Source organism: Podarcis cretensis (genome assembly GCF_951804945.1).
Source record: "Podarcis cretensis genome assembly, chromosome: 10".
NCBI lineage: Eukaryota > Metazoa > Chordata > Lepidosauria > Squamata > Lacertidae > Podarcis > Podarcis cretensis.
Window position 1 is genome coordinate 39,514,855 of NC_137179.1, and position 17,497 is coordinate 39,532,351.

The window sequence follows — 17,497 nt, forward strand, 5'->3', positions numbered from 1 at the left end:
ATAACTTACTCAATTCATGTAACTTTCATAATTTTGCCACATCAGACCATGAGATAAATAATGGGCTGACTGAGTTAGGATGTTGCCCAGTGGGAGAGAATTGCAGAGGACCCAGAAGATGTCTCTAGCGGGCTAGAGAGGCCACTGCCTGATCCAGGGGTATCTGATGCTGAGGATTCTGGGTGGGTGCCCACCACTCCATCTGCTCTCACACCTTGCCAGTCTCAATGACATGAGCCACCAGCCCCTCCTTCCCTCTTCACAGCTGCCAGTCAGTCTCAGATGTTTCCATTGGGCCTCTTTCTCCACCCTCTCTGCCTACAGAGGTGTGGGACACTGGGTCTAGCCCTGCCTTTTCAGAGGGGGTACTGCACCTCCATCCTCCACCTCTTAAGAGACAGAGATGTCTTCTCTGTTACCTGGGTCAACAGAGAGGCATGGACAGAAGGATCAGGTTCAGGTTCAGATCCAGCCTACAATGTAAGTACTAGATTGCTTGCTAAGGAACAGAAACTTTTGCCGTGTTAAGCTGTGCCTGCCCCATTCCTTTATAACGGGATTTCAGGATATGTGTCATTGCTTTGAGTAGTCACATCACCTGCTGTGCCTTTGTTTATCCATGCCTTGAGTAGAGATGTGTATTGCCTGCTGAGCTTTTGAACTGTGTTTTTGCATATGTATTGCAGTGACTTGAGCATAAAAGCATTTGGGAAGAATCTTCCATTCAGTTCCAGTTCTTCCTTTAGTGGGAACCAGGATAGAATGTAGTTTTTGGTGGGAGTTGATCTGCAGGGGAATGGAAACAACATTGCATATGATGAATACAGAATAGAATGGAAATGTTTGCCTTCTTACATCTGTAAGTAGTAGCAAATCATGCTTGGGAAGGTTCATAGTCATGTGATATAATTCATATATCTCTGTCCTGATCCAAGCATGATCCATTAGATGGGGGGGGGGTCGCTCCTAATTGTGGAGTGACCTGAATACTCACCCAACCTTAGGGAAGAGTAGCTACTCAAAGGAGAAAACACATTGCCTGGTATAGAAGTCTTACAAACAGGAGATGTTAAACCTCCTTTCATAAAGGGTTAGGGTTAGAAATTTAGAAGGTGTTGCTGAGTGACCTAAAGTACACAGTCAGATTTCTATCACAGAGAGCCTCTCTGCTTGATCTTGGCTATTTATAGCATTAAATTTTCAGAGGAATATAATTTATACATGTTATATGCCTAAGCAGATTTTACTTCATAAATAATTCTTTTATTCATGACTCATATCTCCTTAGCAATTATTGGGTCTTACCTTTACCATTAATCATGAACAAAACCAAAGTTGGCATTCCCATTGTCCAAATTCATCTTTCTGATCTGTAATTCAGTCTTATGTCACTTTGCATGGCAATGGATCTTTCCCACCCCCTCTATACATTTCCATCTGAACTCCTATGTTTTGAGGCAGAAATAAATGAGCAGAGGTTTTCACTTTGGCCTAAAGTACATTTTGACTAATAGGCCAGTGTCTGGATCTCCACACAGAGCTGCTGTTTATTAAGTCCCCAGAATTTAATCTCCCAAGTCTTTACAACTTTGTGAAAGGACCACAAGGCAAAGGCAGAGTAGTTTATCAAGTTAATTCCCAAACTCCTATAATATTTTCCATCTTTGCTGTGTTCAGCTCAAGGTTTTTCTTCCCAGAGAATAAGGATAGTTGTAAGCTTTTGAAAAGGAAACTCTGAATTCAAAAATATATTGGAGTGTTGTATGTTTTATTCAATACAGGCTTTATTCCATTCAGATAAATGTAATGGGGTAGACCTTGGCAACAGAAGGAAAATATTTAAGTGTGTGTGTGTTTTTGTAGCTTAATAACTTTTTAAAGTATTGCAATGATTATGTCAAATGTAGTTGAAAATTGCATTTTTGAGAGTTTTAAAAGAGAAATACAAATCATTTATAATTGGCTTTAAAATCACATTTTTGTCTGATTGCCAGTATTATAACATATTTAGCTCCTCAGTATAAATTATCATAATCAAAGCATTATCTTGCATTCCTATTTCACTACAGAATGCCCAAATTTCTACTTCCTATTTAGAGATCAGTATATATGTATTATTTAGGCACACAATGTATCTTTTAAAACTTTAAAATCAATGTAACTCCAAAGCTTGCTTCAACAAAGCAAAACATCCTCCCCCTTTTTCCAAGCGTATATCTATCAGAAAGCCTGGGCACAATAGGAGACAATGTAAGCCTATTATGGTTGAATCCTCCAGATGCTGTATTCATTAACCTTTCCTTTAATATCCTTTCTGTACAATATTTTGATGATTACTGCCATTTAGTAAACAGATTATGAAAATGCAGTTCCCAAGGGCTCTAATTTAATAATTTAGGCAAATTAGTTTGGGTATATAGATGTAGATATATATTTTATTTTTTACACATTCTCCTTCCCATTTTTAATCAATGTGCACCTGCCAGCTACTCTGTCTCTCCCAGAATTGGAGATTGCTGCCTATCCCTCTCCCAAGGAACAGAGATCCACACTGAAATGTGCATCTGACAGTTTAGGGTTAAGATATGATTCCAGGTAACAGAAGCCAATGAGAGTACACCCAGTTGATGTTTGTGACATCATCCCCCAGTCAGAGTACATAGAACAGCTGAGGTAGCTTTCAGCTTCAGTACTAGTGCCATTATGATGGATGTTTACATCTCTTCATGAGAGCCAATTATTTTGCTTTTGTGTGAGGCCCAAGAATCACTCATGCTGCCTGCATGCACAAAGCCTGTTGGATGTAGCTGAACGAATTGCTTTCTCTCTACTCCTGTGGTAAGAGATTCTTTTGTTTTACTTCCTCTTTCTTCAGAAAAAGAGATGATGGATCAAACCTGTACGGGGAAGGGAACCGTATTTAGAATCCAGGGGGTTGTGCTGTTTTAATATGTAAGCTGCAGCCTTTGTTATGTAAAGAAGGGTGTTATTTAAAGGGGGAGAAAAGCACGTGTGTGGTGTGTGTATGTGTGTGTGTCTTATCTTACTGACTGGCTGGAATTCTACTTTACAATATAGAATGGCAATGCCAGCCTGTGGGTGTTTTAAGATTTAGCACTGGATTGACGAAGCTGTAACCCTGATCAATAATTTACCGTCCTTCTCCCCTTTTTATGTATAGACGTTTAGCATTTAGGGGAAGGGGGAAGAGGTATATAAAAAAGGTTTTGCTACTATCCACTTGTGCAGGAAGACAGAGAATTTGAGATCAGATCAAACTTTTAAAATGCTCCGGAATAGTTTTGTGTTGGTGTATACTTCTGCATTAGCAGCACAGGCTAATATTTAGATTATCCTGATTCCAAGATTAAGTTGTGTGCACTTATTTTCATTTGTTGTGGAATAAGGAAATGAGAAACACACAGATTGTACAACTTGATGTCAGCAATAAAATATTGATCTACTCTGTCTCTGTGTGTGTGTGTGTGCACGCACTCTCTCTCTCTCTCTCTCTCTCTCTCTCTCTCTCTCTCTCTCTGATAATTACTTTTTTTTGGTCTGGTATAAAAATGTATAATTGTGCCCATCTTGGGCAGAGTAGAGCTGCTGTTCAGCTCTGTGGCTGTTCCCTGTGGGGTCCTGCTTATACGCCTTCCCTCTTTTGCAAGATAGTAAGCACATGTAAAGCTCCGGAACTGATGTGGATTTAGGAGATTAGCAGTGACACTGACTCTGACAAATCAGATACAATAATGGTTTAATTGACTGAGGGAGTTGAAGGGCTACTGTATGAACAATCCAATAACCAGTTTAAGTAGTCAAATAATGTGCATAATGAGAAGAACTAAATAACAGGTTGAGGTTAATATAAAAGCTGATGACAGTTGTTTAGATGGGAATGATTGGAATCCACTGACTATTACCACTTAACATCTGTCTTTATTGTTTCTAATTTCAATAATCTCTGATAGCATGCACTCATAAAACTCATTCTTATTGTACTATTTGTAATTTCATCACCTGTCTACATGTCTCAGATTTGTGTTAAAGTATCAGTAATATAGGAGATGTGCTGACTTTCAGCTCAGGAGTTTCTTAAAAGATAGTATGGGTTTCTTGCCTATCCTGTATTTGCTTACATTTTTTTCTTTTTCTATCTCAGAAGTGCTTTAACAGTAACTCTGATTACTTACCACTTCTGATCTAGCTCTTTTGCTGCATACATGCCCAAACAATGCCATGTGTGAATGAAATAGTAAGTGAATGAAATTGTAGATAGTCTTAGATTAGGACAGAAACTTCAGTGACTGAACAACTTTTCCCATTCTTTATATAGCAAAAACAATCAAAGGCACTTATGGATGACTATTTAAACACAGAAGACTCACACAACTCTGAAAATGGGAATGCAGATTGAATTTAGGTGTGTAGTGATTGATTCTTCATATTCCCAAATCTCAGGTTTTCTGTGTGGATGGTTACTCCCTTTCTCTCTCTCTCTCTCTCTCTCTCTCTCTCTCTCTCTCTCTCTCTCACACACACACACACACACAGACACACCCCTTTGGAAATGGCAAGCAATAGTGTAATCTTCATTTGCTTTAAATGGGCATGGGTTCATGGAGACAACCATTGCACATCCAAACTTAGTCCCTATAGATGGATCTTTTATTGTCAAGCTAAACTGATAATTTCTGCCAACTACAAATGTATATTTTTGTATTCCTTCACACATGCATATTTATAATACCAATTCTGTATTGGTAAGAACTCAATTGTTTAGTGTTTAGTGCCTACATTTTGGAACTCCTTTACTATTGAGATCCAGCAGGTGAGGTGCCTCCACTGTGCTCTTTTTGATGCCTGCTAAAAAAAAGTCCTGTTTAGATAAGCCAAATACTTAGAAAATTGAGGTGATTAAAATCTGTTTCAGTATTTTAACTTGTGTATGTTTTAAAGTTTTTTTTTTGATATTATTGTTTTATCTTTTGTAAACCACTTTGAGATTTTTGAACAATCAAGTGGTGTATAAATTTTATGAGATGAATAAATAGAGAACAAACATTTTACTATTCATTGGAAGTTTTAAAATGGGTTAGATGGCCATCCATCAGGGGTTATTTAGCTGTGATTTCTGCACAGCAGAGGGTTGGACTAGATGACCCTTGGGGTAACTTTCAATGTACAACCATTTGAATCTATAATTCTTCAACCCCAAGGGTTTCTGAGAGTGGCAAACAGTTAAAAGAAAACCACACAATTAAAACAGCTGGTCATTAATATATTAAAACTTTAAAACATTGTGTAGTTCTTCAGACTGGGAGAAATTAAACTTGTTGCCAACCCACTCCAAAAACATGTGTGATATCACTTCTTTCAAATTCCTCCTCAAAATCCACCTTTTCCACATCTTTTCCACAGATGTTGTTCTATTATTATTTAATTCATATACTATCCTTCATCTGAAGACCATAGGGAAGTTTACAATCTAAAAACAAGATACATAAACAAAACTGGGCCCATTGAAAAGGATCTAGATGAAAATCGATTTCCTCCAAGAACTCCTGAATCTGGTCCACTACCACCCATTCAAGAACCTTGCCCAAGAAGAGGAGCGTGACAACTGGCCAGTAATGACTTAGATGTTCAAATCCAGGGAGGGTTTCTTGAGGAATGGGTTTACCACTGCCGCCTTCAAGCAAGCAGGGACCACCCCCTCTCACAAGGAGGCATTAATCACCTTCCTGGTCTAGCCAGCTGTCCCCTCCTTGCTAGTTTTTATCAGTCAAGGTGGACAAAGGTCCAGAACACAAGTGGTCACCTTGACTGATCAAAGCACTTTGTCCACACCCTCAATCCAGGTACTCCTGTGCCCATTTCTGTCACTTGAGGCTCAGGTGGCCTCAGTGATGTGAAGTGCCCTCCATCAGCTTGGCTTGTGATGATATAGAAATGGGATTTTTCACTGGTGTCACCAGTGTTAAGGAACACACTCCCTGCTGAAATACCAAAGGCCCCATCTGTATTGACATTCCACCTGCATTTGAAGACATACCTGTTTACACATTCATTCCCTTGATCTTTTGACCCAAGTCTCCCATTTTAATTGCTGTGCTGTTTTATTTTGATTGTTTTATTGCTTATATATTAAACATGGACACTTATATTTTAATGTTATAATGGGATTATTGTATTGTGTATTTTAATGGTGGCATATTTAAATTTTCACATTTTATCAGTTTCTGCAATTGGTTTTTATGTTTTATAAACTGTTTAGAAGCCATCTGTGTATTAAGTGATATGTCCTGTTCCATGACCAATAAGCACGGGACGCCTTTGTCCAGTGGCTCTGTGGCCCATAGATTACAGCAAAGTACTGGGCAAGGTTTTGTCAAGTATCTCCTCTGTGTGAAGGGCTCATGGGAAAAAGCTGTCCCATGAGTCCTTGCTGCAGAAGGGAGGGGAAAGCCTATATAAGGCTGCTTCCCCTAGAATTAGCCATTTTGCTTTGAGAGCTTCCCACCCTCCCTCACCGCCCACCCTCAGGTTACAGCCTTCACTGAGCAATTTTGGGTTGCTGGTTGACAGGGCCTAAAAGGAATCTTTTTCTCTTAACCTGATTGGCACTTGATTGGGTTTTTTTCCTGCTTTTCCCTCAGTGAAATTATGGCTTTCCTTTGTTAGGTGGAAGAATGTTGTTTGTATGAGGGTGGAAATGGCATTGGTCAGGATCAACATAGTATAGGGGGGCTCCCATAAGGGACCTGAGGGGAAAATTGACTACGGCAAACCCAAGCGTGGGTTTGGTATCTGCCTGGTTGGAATCTGCACCCTGGTCCCCCAGTGAGAACTTGCTTGCTTAGCTTGCATCACAGCAAGGTTCAACGCTGACTGACTCCCATCATACAGGTTTGGAGCGATCCAAACCCAGCAGATCCATTCCATCTGTAGCACCCTGCTTGTGGTTAACGCTTAGCTGGAATGAAATATTCAACGCAGCAATAGAGAAATTAAAATAATAATTTATTTGTCAGACAAATAAATATGAGGCAGAGTGGTATATGGTTACCAAGCTCTGGCCTGGCCTCCTGCCATTCTGGCCAGCACTTATATTTCTTTAATCCAGCCCCCTTGCTCCTCCTGTGGCTGCCTCTGTCCAATCAGCCTGGTTAAAATTCCTATTGGCTGTTTGCTAGAACCAATCACAAAAGATACACCCATTTCCTTCTGTCCTTTTATGGGAAACAAAAAGCTATATATTCTTCTATCTATAAATGACAAATAAGTAGTAATATATCTTACATGTGTCTCAACAAGGAACCTTAATTACCAGCTCACCTCGCCCTATTGCCCTCCAAAACAGATGGTTAATCTTAAATTTTTATCTTAAACAGATGTCAAGGATCATCATTGAAAGATCTCCTTCCTTTGGAGGTCTCTAAACAAAAGCTTGACAAATGCTCTAATGATGTTTCCTGCTTGGCAAGGGGGGCTGGGCTGGTGGCTGATGGCCCCTGTGATCTCTTCCAACTATATGAAATAAGAATCTAGCATAAGGATTTAACATTTCTTAGCTTCTAATTCCTTTGCATAATTACATTTAAGCCAATATATTTAATACATAACATAAATAACCTTTTAAAAGGAAAAGAAATCTTAAAAGGATCTCAGTTTAAGAAAGAAACAACTTTAGAAAAAGACTTCCCAAAATACTCTCTTCCTTTCTGCCAGCTAGATGCTTTTCCATTGCTCTTGACCTTTGAACCTTAGGAAAATATGGCTCAAGTTTAATGGGAGGCACATGGTTTTATTTTACTATTTACCCACTCTTAATTATGTTTATCTCTGCCTTTTTTATCTTCTGTAATATGTAGGGTCAGTGTCCTCGCTCTCAGCCTGTAATTCCCTTTTTGACTTTGAGAATTGTTTTCTGCTATAAATCAGGGGGCCCCCTTGTCTAGGAGGAAAAACATTTTGCCAAGGTTCTTAGGCAGCTGCTCTTCTGCCTGGCATGAAACATTTGAAGATCTTTAAGCTCATTTTAAGATACAGGCCCTGATCAAGCCTTAATAAAAATGCAGGCTATGATTAGATGCCTCACATCAACATGGGGCTTGTGGAATGATGAACTGATCCTGGGACCCAGTGCTATGCCAACCCTTGCCTGCCTGCTGCTGCCAAGAAAGAATTGGCCTGATTTTACCCCATCATGAGCTTGACATGAGCCAACAGTGTGACGCGGCAGCTAAAAAGGCCAATGCAATTCTGGGCTGCATCAATAGGAGTATTGCATCTAGATCAAGGGAAGTAATAGTGCCACTGTATTCTGCTCTGGTCAGACCTCACCTGGAGTACTGTGTCCAGTTCTGGGCACCACAGTTCAAGAAGGACACTGACAAACTGGAACGTGTCCAGAGGAGGGCAACCAAAATGGTCAAAGGCCTGGAAACGATGCCTTATGAGGAACGGCTAAGGGAGCTGGGCATGTTTAGCCTGGAGAAGAGGAGGTTAAGGGGTGATATGATAGCCATGTTCAAATATATAAAAGGATGTCACATAGAGGAGGGAGAAAGGTTGTTTTCTGCTGCTCCAGAGAAGCGGACACGGAGCAATGGTTCCAAACTACAAGAAAGAAGATTCCACCTAAACATTAGGAAGAACTTCCTGACAGTAAGAGCTGTTCGACAGTGGAATTTGCTGCCAAGGAGTGTGGTGGAGTCTCCTTCTTTGGAGGTCTTTAAGCAGAGGCTTGACAACCATATGTCAGGAGTGCTCTGATGGTGTTTCCTGCTTGGCAGGGGGTTGGACTCGATGGCCCTTGTGGTCTCTTCCAACTCTATGATTCTATGATTCATTGTACAGTCTGGTTATTTTGCTGCTCTCATGGGTCCCATAATGTGCCTGCCTGGGCAAATAAAGTCATAATCATTCCATGATGCCCACACATCTGTTTCTAAATCTTCAACTCTAAGTAAACTTGCTAATGAGTAAACCCCCTTGAACTCAATGGGGATCAACTTCCAAGGTAGCATGCTTTCTATGATTCTATATGGTATTTCCTGCTTGGCAGGGGGTTGGACTCGATGGCCCTTGTGGTCTCTTCCAACTCTATGATTCTATTCTATTCTATGGACCATGCTGTCAGTGTACTAGTCTTTTAAGTTGTATGTTGCCCAATCCTATTGGGATTTATATCCCAGTTGGTTATTCCAAATTGAGACTGCAGTCCTGTTTACACTTATCAGGAGTAAGTCTCACTGATTATTGAGAAATACCTCTGAGTAAATATGCATAGAACCAGGCTGTAGCTATTAGAAGTAGACACTGCATGTCTTAAAATATCAGGCACACCTTAAAACCCTTTGCAAACCTTGAATTTCATATTTTATGATGTCTATGTGAAACAGGGTGCCATGACAAGGTTGAAGGATATTGACTCACTAAGGCCACTTAGAAAGTTGAGTCCATCTTTTATGAGGCTTTTAATATAGCTACTTGTATCTCTCTACACAGTGAGATGTGCTTGTAACCACCACCCCTTCCTGTATACTTACAATTCTGAACAGGTGTCATAAACTATAGAAGAAATGTGCAAAATATTTTAGATGTTCCACCTAATGCTAGCAGACAGGAGATGATCAATGAGATTTTTTCCCTTCTGTTCTCATCCTGTAGATAAATAATTCCCTGAAAAGTGGAAATGAATAAAATAACACAGTCAAAGCTTTGGCATCTGTCCTGCTCTGTTTCCACGGAATCCATGAAGAGCCACGGTCGTCTTATTGTAAAATCCTATGCTGGCATTTAATGACAAAAGGGCCATGGCCAGGTACACCATCAAAGGTGTGTTGTGCTTCTCTAGCATTGATGGCTTTCCTTCTCACATTCATAGAACTCTTGGGAACCAGAATGTTGGCGAATTTCACAGCATCCTTACCTATGGTAAGTGCAGGCAGGATCAGGATGCGGAGGGCAAACAAAAGAGTGAAATGCTAGGAGGAGCAGGAAATGCTAAGGACCATAGGAGCCAACTGCTAGGGACCAAGTCTTTTTGCCCCCACAATACAATATTTCAGGCGGCCAGCCCCCCCTCAGTTGATGGACATTTCCATTCTAACAGTGTGTGTGTTCCACTTCTTGTGATTGATTATGCAAGGCAGGGCTCACCTGGTGCCCACACTATTTTGTTCAAGTTGGCATCCCTGCTAAGGACCAATGTCTGAGAATACAGAACAACTAAAACACTCCAAATAAGAGTCACTGCCAGTTCTGTGCTTTTGATTCCTTGGAATTTTTCTGCCTCATTCTTAGGGCACAGGAGAATTTCTAAAATGTTCATGGTTGGTGGGTTTTGAGCAACCACAATGAGGTGGTTGTGTGGTGTGTAGCCTCCTTGTTTGTCTGTGTTTCCAGAGCAGGGGGAAAAATGCTCAACTGGAGGAATTCCATTGTGATGTTTTTATCTGGACTCTAATTGAAGTCCACATGGGAAGGCTGCAGATTGCGGACCACTGAGATGAGATAATTTGTAGAGAGAATGGACTCTCACAAACAAAGTAAGTTCAACCAATATCCTTCATGTGACCCTTCAGGATTTCACCATTTCCCCACCTCTCCCCAAATGCAAATGATTTTCCTCATTAACTGATGGAAAATAGTAATGGAGCAGGAAAACCCTGGAGAATTTTTTGGCAGGGTACTGGTCAGTACACAATTAACTTATAAATACACCCAAATACACCTTGTGAAAGGTAATTGTTTATGGTGTGTGTGTGTTTGTGTGTGTTGTTTTTTTTTACTCTATCCCTCTTTCATCAGTGGTAGCTTCTATTGCAATGCAAATAGCAGCAGATGATGATGGTCATTGGAACCACAGTAAGGAAGGAAAGGGTTAAAAAATATCTGCACCTGCACATGGCCTGGGTACTGTTGGATGTTGTGAAAGGCAAACTATACAATGGATCCCCAATGGCTGTTGCATTGGAATTGATGGTGCATATATTTTATACTTGGCCATGCTGGTATACCACAGAAATATTCTACTGGGACCGATTGCATCATCATCCTAGCATGATTTGAGAATAATTGCTATTTTTTTTATAATGGTGTTTCCGCATAGGTGGTTATAGGAAGGGTAGAAGTAAATGCCTTTCTATTGCCCTTGACAGATTAGTGCCTCAACTCCTTGCAACAAAAATAATAAGGTGCACGGATCTCTACATGTCCTGGCATGGAAGAAAATGTTGGCAAAGTGGGTTGCTAGATGGTAGGATAAATTTAACAGATGGATTAATATTTTCAAAGTTTGAAAACATTGGCACACTCAGTTAAACTCATAGAAAAATGACAGCAAACAACTCCAAAATATTGGTCCACAGAGAGGATTCAAAAGACGTATTTAGAATGGAATGGGGTCTGCCTGTCTCTATCTCTCATTGTGTCTTTCAGCCACATAACATACGAGTCATTTATGATAAACAATAATGGTTATCACTATGTGGTAGAAGTAGTTATATCTTTTAGACTTGCCAGATTCTGGTAAACTTGCAAAGGAGCCCCTCCTCCCCACATTCTCATGATTTTTGAAGATTGGTAAATCAGAACATTTGAGCTTGGCTCTTTTATAGACTTGGCTGCTATTAGAATATTGTTTTATGGACTTTAATTGCTTTGTTGTATTTTGACATTGTGTTTTCAGCTGCCATGGAAATTTATTTTGAAGGGCAGGGTGTAAACGTTTCCCATGAAGAATAAATCAATATTCAAAGAAACACATTTGATTTCTGAGTCTTACCTGTCATCTATATGTAGACTGAAAGCCTATTGAATTTTCTGTCAGGGTTTTCGGAAGCAAACTGAGAAAATGCTTAGCATGAAGATGTCATCATTTAATGAATCAAATTCTGCAATGTAACTCCTAAATTAATGATTCCTCTCACTATTTACTGTGTATGACTCATGTAAAATAATTGTATCATGAGTTCTGTCATGACCTCCTTTCTGAAAGCATCAAGAGCCTTTGAGATTCATGAAGTAGGTTTCACAGTAGATGTTATGAATAAATTGTGTAAATAATTATTTGTTTGAAAATATACTGATAAAACTCTCTATCTACTAGAGAAGACTATCCATTAACTAAAGGAATTGGTGATAATCATAGCTTTTGATATTCTTATAGCTCTTTGGAATCATTAGGCTGAGGTTGGCAAGTTTTCTTGGATTCACAATATAAGGTATAATATCTGCCTCTGCAGCATCTCTTAGCTTCCTTTCAGGACTATTTATATATATATATACACATATACACACATACATACTTTTAGGCAGCAATCCCAATCCCATATACCACAAGAAAAGATAATAGGAACTAATGACCGCTCCCTGCTTAAAAAGGGGGGCACCCTTTGCGTGGACGCGTGCAGCCCTGGATCTGGAGTGGCCCCATCAGCATAGGCTTTGCCTTCCCTCAGGTGGGATACCTGGAGGTCCCCGCCTAACCCAGTGAGTTGTCCAATCCCATCTAGGCGAAGCGTTGCAAGGGAAACCAGGCCAGGTAGGGGGAGGGATTACCTGCCCACACAATAGAGGGTGGATCTTACCTGGTAATCCTCACTTGGCTCCAGAGCTTCTCCCACCCTACCCACCCTCAGTTAATCTCTTCTTTTGCAGGTTAACTTTTCTTCATAGGTTTTGCAGGTTAACCTTTCTCCACAGGTATGCGGGCACTGCTACGATAAGGTCGCTGTTAAAGGGCCAGAAAGGAATTTCCCTGCATTGGCAGGTTTCGCCTTTCCCATAGCAAAACGTCACAACTTTGGCGGTATCAGGCCTTGGGCGGAATCCTTTAGTCCATCTTCCTCTTTGCGGCGGCGATACCAGGGTTCCCCGTTAAAGGGGTTTCTGAAGGGAGGCTTTGACCGTACACCAAAAGGTCGTCATTGCTCTCCCCTGCGGCGGCGGCGTAACGGGGGCGGCTATCTCTGCTTGAACATATGTTCTCCAGAGCCAGCCCATCCCCCCCACACACACTGGATAACCCTGTAGCTCCCTAGGTCCCCGGCTGGGGACTGGGGAGGGAGAACGCCCAATGCCTGAGCCAAGGTCTACCCACATTTGAAATTTAATAAAGTTGTGGCCAATTTAATCCCATAGCACATTGTCTAGAGTCATTATTCCACATGACGGGGGGGACCACTCGGGATCTGGGGACTCCGCCTGTCCACGCAATTACTTCCAACAATACACTGCTTACTGGGGGAACCCTCACAAATAAATAGGATTTCTTACTTCTGAATAGACATGGCTAGGATTGTGCTATGGATGTGTTTTATGGGTAATTTTACTATTCTTTAACTCTCAAGAGGTTTATCTACTTAAAAATGTTTGCGTTCCAAAGAGAGGCAGCGGTTGCATTCATATACAGGGTTTATTCTGTTCATTTTACTGATTATAAGATTAGAGCTTCTGTCCCCTTTTCTAACATTCCTTTTACACTGCAGTACCATGTTGTGCTTAATTTCATTCACACTAGTAGGTCCTGCAGTGTGACATGAAAGTTAGAAATCGGGACAGCAGCACTGCCCTTACAATAATCCCCTCTGCTCAGCAGCAGAGAAGAGCTATTTGCAGAGCATCCCCAGCAAGATGGCGGGGCAGGAAGAGTGAAGGCCAACCCTAAAAGCAAGGTGCTTACAGAAGCTCCTGGAAGGTGAATCTCCATACCCTGCAGGTTTGAACAGGAGTGAGGCAAAGGATGACTAGGTCAGAGTGCTTGTTCACTTTGAGGCTGACTGTCTTTTCAGCGGCTGTGGCCAGGCCTAAGCAAAACTCCCATGGTTTTCCAGGTTTCCAGGAAAGCAAAAGGATTATTTCCAGAATCAAAAACATGGAAATGTGTGCTAAACTTGCACTATATTCCATTAAATTTCTGGAAGTGTTTTGTTTTTTAAAAAAACATTAATAGAAAGATCTAATATAATGCACAAATTAACTGTTAGGGAAATGTTGGGAAAACAGAATGTCTGTGTGAATGCAGCCTGACATAGAGACAGAAAATTAAGGCGGGAGGAATACAGTTTTGGATAAATGAAAGACTGGATGAATAAAATTTAAAAGAGAACAAAAAAATTGGCAGAATATTTCCTTTTGTCACTTGCCATGTGGTTTTAAACTGTTGGCAAAACTTTATAATGGAAGTTACAATGAAGATTGTCATATATATTTGTGTGTGCATGGGTGGGTGGGTGCGCCCCATGAATGGGACTGGCCCTACCATTAGGCAGGGTGAGGTAGATACCTCGGGCCAAAGACGATGAGCAGTGGGCAAGTAGTGACAAGGAGACTGTGTTCTATTTGGCCTGCTCTGTGACCCCTAAGAGACCTTGCTATCTTCAAGTGTGGTGCAGGATACTACTCCGTCACCAGCAATGCTGTAAAATTCAGCTACCAGTTGGGTTGGTTAACTGCATGGATAGATTACATGCTTAGAAAACACATCTTCTCATTTACCTCAAGCAGCAAAATGCATTAAGCTGGCCCTCCTCATGGGGGGGGGGGGGAGCCAAGTTGGAGGGGAAGGGAAATCCTTCAATTTTGGCTGAGAAAAAAGGCACACTGGGCCCTTACAACGTCAGCTCAGATGCACTGCCCCAAAACATCAGACACAAAGCCACGAGCAGCCTGCAGCCAGAAGTCTCCCGACACACAGCTCTGGGCACTATGTTGCTATACAGCTGCTGGTCCACTACAAAGAGGTACCAGAATGCACCAAAGGGATGGCGGAACTCAGTATATATACAGGGGGGAAACCCTGTATATATAGAGGAGGGAAAAGCAGAGGTGCTTTCATTTTAAGGACAATAAATAGGTTTAATTAACATTTATCTTAACAGATGCACCAATTATGATAATTTCAATTCTACTTTTTTATAACAGATTTCCCCCCATACAGTATATGCATGCTGATATCTTTCATAGTATGCTTTTACAGCTTAGAAATAGCACAATAATAATAAATATTTTGTGGCAACTGCAGCCATGCATTCTTTCCTGGATGCTTTATCTGCCATTATTTTGACCTTCTACTGAAAATGGAAGCAATGATGATATTTAATGAAAGGGGAAATAATTATGTTTTTTAAAAAATCTTATGCCGACAGCACCTTAACCTTTCATGAGAAATGTGTCTGTCACTGTGACAAGAGTGAATAATAGGAATTGTTTCATTAACACACAATGATTTATGTGTCTTAGTGTGTGTGTGTGTGTGTGTGTGTGTTTATAGGCATGGGTAATACACAATCCTATACATGCCTGAGCTCTATGTGACTCACTTCCAGTACAGATGTGTGTAGGGTTGCCGCCTAAAAGTTATATATTTATTTGAATCTAGTACAGAAGAGCGAAGCAGGGAAGCGGGTGGCGCTGTGGGTTAAACCACAGAACCTAGGGCTTGCCGATCAGAAGGTTGGCGGTTCAAATCCCTGACGTGCAAGTAGATAAATAGGTACCCCTCCGGCGGAAAGGTAAACAGCGTTTCCGTGTGCTGCTCTGGTTTGCCAGAAGCGGCTTAGTCATGCTGGCCACATGACCCGGAAGCTGTACGCCGGCTTCCTTGGCCAATAAAGCGAGATGAGCGCCGCAACCCCAGAGTTGGTCACGACTGGACCTAATGGTCAGGGGTCCCTTTACCTTTACCTTACAGAAGAGCGAAAAGGCTTGGACAGGATCATTTATATTGAATATTTTATTTTTATTTTTATTGGATTGAGTTGAAATTGAAGGGAATCAAAGGAGGAGATTTCACCACAACATTATAAGAAACATCCTAAAAGCAGAATTTAATTGACAGTGGAACAGACTACCACAGGATGGTGTAAGCTCTCCTTTGCCAGATGTATTTAATAGGGCTGTCTAATAGGACTCCCACAAGAGGTTGTAGACTCTCCTTCCTTGGAGATTTTAAAGCAAATGTTTGATGTCCATCTGTCATGGATGCTTTAGCTGAGATTCCTGCATTGCAGGGGTTGGACTAGATGACCCTTGGGTCTCTTCCAGCTCTAAGATTCTATGATTCTATGGCACCCTGATCCAATTTGGGGTCTGATCTGGTGCTTTCGAGCAGCTCTGGTATAGTTGGGAGTTTTTCTATCCCCTTGATATTTTTGGTTACACTTTTCTGAACCTTTCCCCAACTTTACAATATTCTTTTACAGGTGAGGTGCCCAGACCTATACATAGTATCCCAAGTGAAGTCACACCATAGATTTATTGTGGTATTTGCAGTTTATATTTTCAGTTACTTTCCTAAGGATCCTTAGCATGGAATTCACATTTTTCACTGCTGCTGTACACTGTGTCAATATCTTCCCTGAGCAATCCACTACCACCCCAAAATCTATTTCCTGGTCCATCAGTGCCAGTTCAGACCCATTATTATATATGTGAAATTAAGTTGTTATTTTCCCCTAGCATACATTATTTTGCACTTGTTTGCACTGAATTACATTTTCCATGAATTTGCCATTCACTCTATTTGGAGAGGTCCTTTCGGAGCTCTTCACAATCCCTTTTTGTTTTAATCACCCAGAACAATTTAGTATGATCAAACTTTGCTACCTGACTGCTCACTCCTAACTCCAGATTAGTTATGAACAAGCTAACAAGCACAAGTCCCAGTTTCAATCCTTTGGTGACTCCACTTTCTACATACCTCTATTGGAAGAACTATCTTTTTATTCCTGCTCTCTGCTTCCCAATCCACAAGAGGACCTCTCTGATTCCATGGCTGCTTAACTTACTAGGGATTCTTTGGTAATGTAAAGAGCTATTTAAAAGTCCAAGTGCAAAACGTCGGCTGGATCACCACTATCTATATACAGTGGTCCCTCTGGTTACGTACTTAATTCGTTCCGGAGGTCCATTCTTAACCTGAAACTGTTCTTAACCTGAAGCACCACTTTAGCTAATGGGGCCTCCCGCTGCTGCTGCGCCGCAGCAGTGCAATTTCTGTTCTCATCCTGAAGCAAAGTTCTTGACCAGAGGTATTATTTCTAGGTTAGTGGAGTCTGTAACCTGAAGCGTATGTGACCCGAGGTACCATTGTACTTGTTGACACTATCTAAAGAATAGTGAGATGGGGCTTACTCTTGCTGGTTTTGTTTTAGTAAGGCTTGTTCTTCCATACACTTGATAAAGTTATCTTTGACAATATTTTCCACCACTTTCCCCAGAACAGACATATATTCCCTCTGCTTATCTTTCTATAATTTTGAACTCTTGAAAAGTATTATTATTAAAAAGTGAATAATAGCACCATGTTTGGGAATCTGTTGTAGCAATGTGCTTTCAGTTATATCATAATAATTATTTTGCCAATATTGTCCACAGGTTTGCCACCTCTAGTCCAAATACTATGATTCTCTGTGGTAGATTTGCCAATATGTGGCAAATTTCACATTTAAAAACAATCCAGTAGGAAGCTATACATGCTACAGTG

At 40.8% G+C, this 17,497-nt stretch overlaps 1 protein-coding gene across 3 annotated transcripts in view; it reads left to right on the forward strand.

Moving 5' to 3' along the window:
* MGAT4C (MGAT4 family member C) overlaps positions 1-17,497 on the forward strand; it is a 323,932-nt gene that overhangs the window by 184,582 nt on the left and 121,853 nt on the right. The window contains exon 1 of one of the 3 annotated variants that reach the window (XM_079991839.1): positions 2,705-2,838. The exons of the other annotated variants lie outside the window; for them this stretch is intronic. The gene's annotated coding sequence lies outside the window, so the exon portion shown is untranslated. Of the gene's footprint in view, positions 1-2,704; positions 2,839-17,497 lie in introns of those variants that run through there. 3 annotated transcript variants of the gene reach the window in all.